Raw genomic sequence first — 7,363 nt, 5'->3', positions numbered from 1 at the left:
GATTCTCCGCTAGAAGTGAGTTTCCTAATGTGATTGCCTTTATAATCAAATCCCATTTCCCTTGAAGATGATAAACAATCAAACCAAAACTCAATTTTATACATCTTTCTTTTCAAGGTGATGTTATTTTATTCTCAATAGATAGGCCAACTTTCGTGAGATCAACCCTTTTGGAGGTAATCCAAAATGTTCTCACGTGGTTTCCCATGCTCATAACACTACCGTCAGAGGAGCAGAGACCCAGAGCTATAGAAAACTTAACAACAAACCAACATTCAAACTCAAGGGATAAGATCGTAGGCTATCACAATGAAAACACTCCCTCTAGCATCTACCGGACAAATCACGTCAAGAATAGCTCATAAGGGTGTTGCATCCAAAACATTAAACAACTTACATCAAGTGAGGAACATGCATAGCCTGAGAGACAAAGATAGCAACCAAGCCAACACAATTCATGAAATTTACTTGTGAACAAATCATCAAAGTGTGCATTATTACTTGAAGCCAAGCAACAATCAAGATAAAGGAGACCATTTGCCCCACACAAGAAAGCCCAAAAACACAACAAAAAGGCACCCATAGGATCAACAAACACCCCCCCACACTTAAAATCTAGCACTGTCCTCAGTGCTCGCAAAAAGAGGGGTGAAAGAGAAAAACTTCCCTGAATATCGATCCAAGTGCGAGTCCGTAGTTTCCCACGATGTCTACCTATCTCTCATCCATAGAACAAACAATCTCCAACGCATCAACCTGCACCAAACAACAGAAGCAACAAAACACAAACACAAACAAAACGAAAGAAAAATGAAAACAAGAAAAAGCAAGAAAGCATGGGTTGCCTCCCATGCAGCGCTAGTTTTTAAGTCACCAGCCCGACTAAGAGAACCCCTTAACTAAAATCCGATTGAAGCTCTAGCTGCCTTAACGCCCTTGTAAACACATCTTCTTGAATTGCAGCTGCGGGTCCTCCAAATGAGCGCTCCATGTTCAAATCATGAGATGGCCTTCTATCCACACATCCACGGGGATCGAGTGACACAACCTCATCAAGCTTTTCTTCCAGTAGCAAGGCACCTAGAAAGCCTTGCTCTTTATCATCTTCCTCTTGCAGCTTATCCAGGAATTCTTGCTCAATCTCACTTTCATCTTGCAAGTTAGCAAGAAATTCTTCCACGATCTCGTCCTCTTCCTGTAGCTTATTAAGGAATTCCTGCACAATACAATCCTCATCCAAAGCATCAAATGTTTCAACATAAGAGCAGTTTTGAATTAAGGAAGTTGGGGTAGTAGGTTTTTTATCAAAAACTGAGAATGTTACAGCTCTACCTGCCCCTGCCATACTCACAGTTCCCGTACTCACATAGATGCGAGTATGGGTGGTGGCCATAAAAGGTCGGCCAAGCAGCAAGAGATGCCCATTCTCGCCTCTAATCCCTTTTCCCACATCAAGGACAACAAAATCAGCCAAAACACTAATCCCCCTCACAACAACCTCAACATCCTCAACAAGGCCCCGTGGGCTACTAATAGAGCCGTCAGTTAGCTCTATATTCATATTCGTGCATTTAAGCTCTTTATTACCCAATTTCTCAAAAATATCAAGCGGCATCAAATTGACTGCCGCGCCCAAATCAAGCATTCCCAAAACCTTTTCAACCCCACCTAAGCTAATATCAAAAATAAAGCTACCTGGATTTCCTTGCTTGGGTGGTGGTTGGTCTGGTGCAACAGTAACAAGTGGAAGTGGCTCACTAGGGCATTGGATAGCCTTGATTGCTTCCACGGTTTTGCTTCTCCATTTCCCCATGGTTATTGGGGCATTTTCCTTGACTACCGCCACGGCATGAGCTTGATGCGGATGTTCGTCTTGATTTGGAAACTTCCTAGGTTGTTGTTGTTGCTGCAATTGATTCAAGGCCCCCGTTAGTTGCTTAACTGTAGTCTCGAGGCGCTTGATGGCAGTACTCTGAGCCTCCATCGCCTGTTTGCTAGCTTGCATGAAAGCTTGCATCTGATCCTCAAATAAGGGGCCTGGAGGTGGGTGCTGCTGAGGTGGGTAGAACTGCTGCTGGTTCTGATAACCCATAGGCTGTTGGAATTGACAGTATTGAGAACTCTGCCCGTGTCCTTGCATGTGACCCTGGAGTTTCCTACTCGAATACCCTTGTGCAGCAAAGACTTCTACTCCTCTTTCATAAGTATGCTCGCCCATTCTATGGCACTCGTTGGCTCCTGGCCATAATCACCACAAATGCCACAACTCTCAACAATGGGCTCACGGGCTGGAGGTGGTTCCACCTTACTCAGTTTCAGCTTCTGCATCTCCCTCATGATCTCAGCAACCTGCTTCTGCAGCTCATAGTTAGGTGCCACTGCACTAGCTTCAATTTTCCTTCCTCGGATCGGCTTCTGTTGCGAGCTCTCGGCTAGGGTCTTGAAAATCTCCCTTAGCTCATCGGGAGTCTTCCTCGCAATGTTACCTCCTGCCGTGCTATCCACCATAAATTGAGAAGTCTGCATCAACCCGTCTTAAAAGAGTTGCATCAACATCACTGGGGTTAACTGATGCTGCGGGCACTGGCGGAGGAGCTCCTTGTAACCCCCCGTTTCCTCGTAGCTATATTTAGAGTATTTTTTTTACTTAGATTAAAGAAGATTCACGCCGGATTGAGAAAAAGAATTTATTTTAATTCCAACGAAAATGATTTACAAAAGCATTTGTAAATTTAGTTATTAAATTTATATGCATTGCATATTTATTTAATTTAACATTCAAGCATTTTCACGAGCTTTTAATTAGCAAACCCTGAAGTAGTATTACAGTTACGACAATTTTATCCTGAGGAATTTAAATTGTCCAATCATAGCCGCCCACCGTATGCCTCATAGCTGCCCACTCTACAGCCCAATTCCAGCCCCAAAAGTCAGGCTGTGTAGATCCCAAATTTTCTACCAAATCAAATGCAGATCTCAACTTTTCTACCAAATCAAATGCGCCATATTAGTTTGACATTTCCCACACCCACCTACTCCCTCATTTTTGCAACTTACATAACTGGGTTGATCCGAGCTTCCATCTTCCATCCTTCCATCTCCACACGAAACACTTACAAGTCACAAATTTTAAGTCCAGCCAAGAATAGCAGAGCAACCAAGCAACGGCCATTTCAGATTTTGAGCAGCTCACTCAAACTCAAGGTTTCATTTTCTTTAAACTTCACTAGTTTTTACAGTATTCTCCATTACTTTCAGAACACACAAATTTCAGAACACACAAACTTCGGCTGCCCAATCAAGAATCACACCCATACACACATTCATAACTGATATACGAAAACATATATGCATTCATGATCTGTGTACATCTATATATATATATATGAAGCCTGATTAAAAGAGGATTCTGGAACTTTTGTTTATGCTTTTAAACAAGACTTGAACTGTCTCAAGAACATGGATTTCACTGAAAAGAAGAAATAGATTTTGAAGCTTTGATTTCTTCCCTGCCTTTGAACTTGCTGTGTCGAGCCGGTTGATGCCGGTGCGTCTGAGTTGGGTCTGTTGGGTGTTGTCACTACTGAGTCGAGTCGAGGGAGATAGAGGGCGCCGGTGGCAGCCCGCCTCATCTGCTGCTGCTGTCGGTGGTGGCGTGGTGGCCGCGACGCCGATGGATGGCGGCGGTTTTCGCTGCTGCTCACCGGAATAGAAGGGGGTAGCATCTGGTCTGGGCTGGGGTTTTGTTGAGGTCAGGACGATGGCGGCCTGGGAGTCACCGGTCGGCGGCAGCTTTTGTTGTTGCGTCACCGGAGTCGGGGAAGAGAGCGGCTTCCGCTGCTCGTTGGCGAAAGTTAGAGAGAGAGGAGGCCGCTGCACGGCGGCTCTGCCCGCTGATGTCGGGCGGTGACCGTGACGGCGGTTGCTGCCGCCGAGAGAGAGGGAGAAGAGGAGGGGCGTCGGGAGAGGGGCGCGGCGTGTGTTGGTTTGTGAGGTGGGGGAAGAGTGAGAGGGAGACTTGAGGTCGAAGGGAAGGAGAGAGGAGGCGGAGCCGCCGGCCTCCGGGGACGGTGCTGCCGTCCGGTGGCGGCGGCGGGAGAGGCAGAGAGCGAGAGAGAGTGAGCGGCCGAGAGGGAGAGAGAGATGTGTTGTGTGCGTGAGAATGAAGGAAGAGAGGGGAAATAGGGTAGAGTGTTGGGCTTTGAGGCTTGGGCCAATTGGGCCGATTTTTTTTCATTTTTTTTATTTCAGTTGGGCTTCTTTTGGGCCGGTTTTCTTTTGATTTAATTTATCAGCTGGGCCTTTATTTTAATTGCTTGGGCTGTAAAATTTTAAGAACTAGCCCTACATTTAATTATTTTGGGTAGTCCATAATTTAATTAATTTGACTATAATTAGTTTGATTAATTATTTTAAAGATGATTTGCATAAAAATATTAATATTATGTGCATATTTTAAGTTATTACTTATTATATGCTAAGCATGACATGCATTTGCATATGCATTTTGCAATAAAAGTATTTATGATTTAATTGGTTTTAATTATAATTCCAATTTTTAAAGAAAATCGAGTAAGGATATTGTTGGTGTCCTTAACTCAAGAAAATTAGTTTTCAATTATTTATTCATTAAATTTTTGAAAACCCGGCTAAGTGAATCATAGAATATTAAGCACTACACCATGACTTAAGATTAGCTTCACGAGACCTATTAAGAATAGAATTTCTTGTAGGCTTTGTGACCAGGGGGATTAGCGCTGCTTTCCCAAGACAGGTTTATATGTGATTATGATCTTCAGGCTTTGCCTAACCAGGTGGGCTTACTTTCCAAATGTATAAAGTATGATTGAGTTATTAAGCTCTAAATGTTTCAATGAAATGCAAATTGTTGATTCTATTAAATGCAAACTGTTTATCCAATAAAATATTTTGTGCACTCTGCTCCGTTTAAGGCTCGCAATTCATGAATCGATCGAGGTTCTCTCTTGACCTAACACGTTATTTGAGAATTGTGTACACCTATTAGCTGACTCGGTGGGTTGATCTCCATTCGGGCACTAATCATGTATGTATGAGGCGTTATAAGGGTGCTCGACGGGATGTGTTCCGGAGCATTGGGTCCCAAATGGGAACTTGACTGGGTTACGCCCTCAGTTCAAGTAAGAAGGAGAAATGGATCCGTCGGTGGCTAAAAGGTCCGGGATCACAGCGAGTAACGGAAAGGGAGTGTGACATGTGCGCACAAATGAAAAATGTTTTAACATGCTTAGAAGTTCTTTCAATTTAAAACCTTCTAAGTCATGTCAAGTATGATTGGATAAACTGCTCTTACGAAAATATGAAATGTTTATGAAAATGCATGCCCACTAAGTACATTAGTACTTAGCCCAAAAATACTTTCAAATGTTTTCAGGTTGGCTGGCTGGTGCTGACGGGACGGAGCTGAGGCTAGAGTTAAATTCCTATGTTAGACTTCCGCTGTAGCACAAAATAATATTTTGTCTTTTGTTTTCCCAACTTAAGATCTTCATGTTAAATTTCAAATGATATACCTGACCGAGCTTAGACTCTTCACTACTTAATTTATGCCAATGAATGTCGGTTGTCAGTAGCATGAAACAAAACTTGTGATCCAAAGGGGCATAGCCCGACTTTCTATCATATTTCGGGTTTTTACAAGGTTGTTCCTTGTTTATTTCTATGAATTAGTTGCACCTCGATTATATTTATTCCTTCAGTAATTGGGGTGTGACACTCCTGGAATCTCTCCCAAGCCTCATGAAGTGGCTCGTCGACTCCTTGAACAAAGTTCATGATTTGAGTTCTAATCTCTCGTGTCTTGTGATTTGGGTAGAACTTCAACATAAACTTCTCACAGGCCTCTCCCCAAGTAGTGATAGAACTAGGCGGTAAGGAGAGAAGCCAAGTCCTTGCCCGATCCTTAAGTGCATACTGGAAACATTTAAGCTTCAGCTGATCATCTGTGATCTCCAACAGTGGAAAAGTTTGCACTTGGGTGCAGAAGTCCCGGATAAACTGCAGGGCATCTTCATTCGGCAGCCCATAGAAGAGGGAGAGCAAACTTGAATCATTAGGCTTCAGGTTGTAATTCCTGACTGCAGTGGGGAGCACAATAGCTGAGTTCGTGGCCTCTATGACAGGCCGGGTAAAATCCCCCATGTACTGCAAATTTCTTCCTGCCATCTTCTCAACTCCAACGCTAGATAAAAGAGACTCGGTACCCTCTCCTAGGCTTCGAGCACCTCGCGTGCACGGTGAGTGTTGTCAAGTAGAATGCCAAATTCCTGTTAAGACTTTAACTCCCTAGCAACACAACACTCAACAAAACAGATCAAACGCACCGGTGGGAGAAAGAAAATAACCGAGCAAAAATAAAAATAAAATAAACACGGAAAACAAAGTAGCACAACCAAACGCCTAAAGCCCTCCCCGGCAACGGCGCCAAAATTTGACTCAACCCAAAACACCTAAGGGATTGACTCGCAATCGTACGAGGTCGTCCTAGTGTAATAAGCTAACCCAAGTCGTCTCTCAAGGAAGGCTAAGCAGGGCTCTGATCATGCTACGCACAGAAAACAGGAAATAAACCTAAACACTCTAATCGGGTAGTTGGGTCTGGCACTATCTCACTCTCTAATCACCAAGACATAAACGAAAAGAAGCAATAAACATTAACTATGCAGTAGATATGTAACAACTGAGAGTGTAGAGAAACATTAAACATTAAACCTATCAAACTAGGGTTGTATCTAGTACGTCAAAACGAACAATCATAAACCCGTAAACAACGAATAATCACTACCTAGGCATGAAGACAAGATCAAACATGAAATTCAAATTCAAACCAAACTCTAATTGTTCCTTAGAAAGATTCCTCAACTAACAATCAAGAGCATTCATCAACGATCAACAACGAATAAACCGAATACTTAAATCATAAACAATCATCCACATCATAGAAGGTATTCTAGAACTATCAATCATCAAGAGCATAAACAAATACTGAGGCAAACCAAAGGATTCAAATAAACTAGAGAGAATCAAGTGAGTTCTTACAAAAGCATATGATCCAAGTGAACTTAATCCAACGGAATGTAAATTGCAATCCACAATAATCCAATGAATCCGAGAGCGAATGTAGATGTTTTGAATCTCTAAAAACCAAAGGAAAATAGTGGAAATCGCCCTAGAGGCTGCTGTGTTCGAGTGTGGGGTGAAAACCCCTAAAATTCGTCTTTTAAACGGAAAAAACGCGCCCAGGGACGGCGGCGCCGTGTATGCCCTTCGCAGACTGCAATGCGCAGCGTTTTTGTTTTGGTCCGTTCTCCCTCGTTTCAAGTCG

General features: G+C 43.0%; 1 long non-coding RNA gene across 1 annotated transcript; it reads left to right on the top strand.

Annotated features, from left to right (window-relative positions):
- The first annotated feature begins 3,777 nt into the window (after positions 1 to 3,777).
- On the top strand, positions 3,778 to 5,606 carry LOC131012251 (uncharacterized). The gene is made up of 2 exons (XR_009097248.1): positions 3,778 to 4,814; positions 5,414 to 5,606. It is a non-coding gene; the product is annotated as an uncharacterized LOC131012251 (long non-coding RNA).
- The last annotated feature ends 1,757 nt before the right edge of the window (positions 5,607 to 7,363 follow it).

This window comes from Salvia miltiorrhiza, chromosome 2, assembly GCF_028751815.1.
Source record: "Salvia miltiorrhiza cultivar Shanhuang (shh) chromosome 2, IMPLAD_Smil_shh, whole genome shotgun sequence".
Lineage (NCBI taxonomy): Eukaryota > Viridiplantae > Streptophyta > Magnoliopsida > Lamiales > Lamiaceae > Salvia > Salvia miltiorrhiza.
This window is presented reverse-complemented; position numbering and strand designations above follow the sequence as displayed.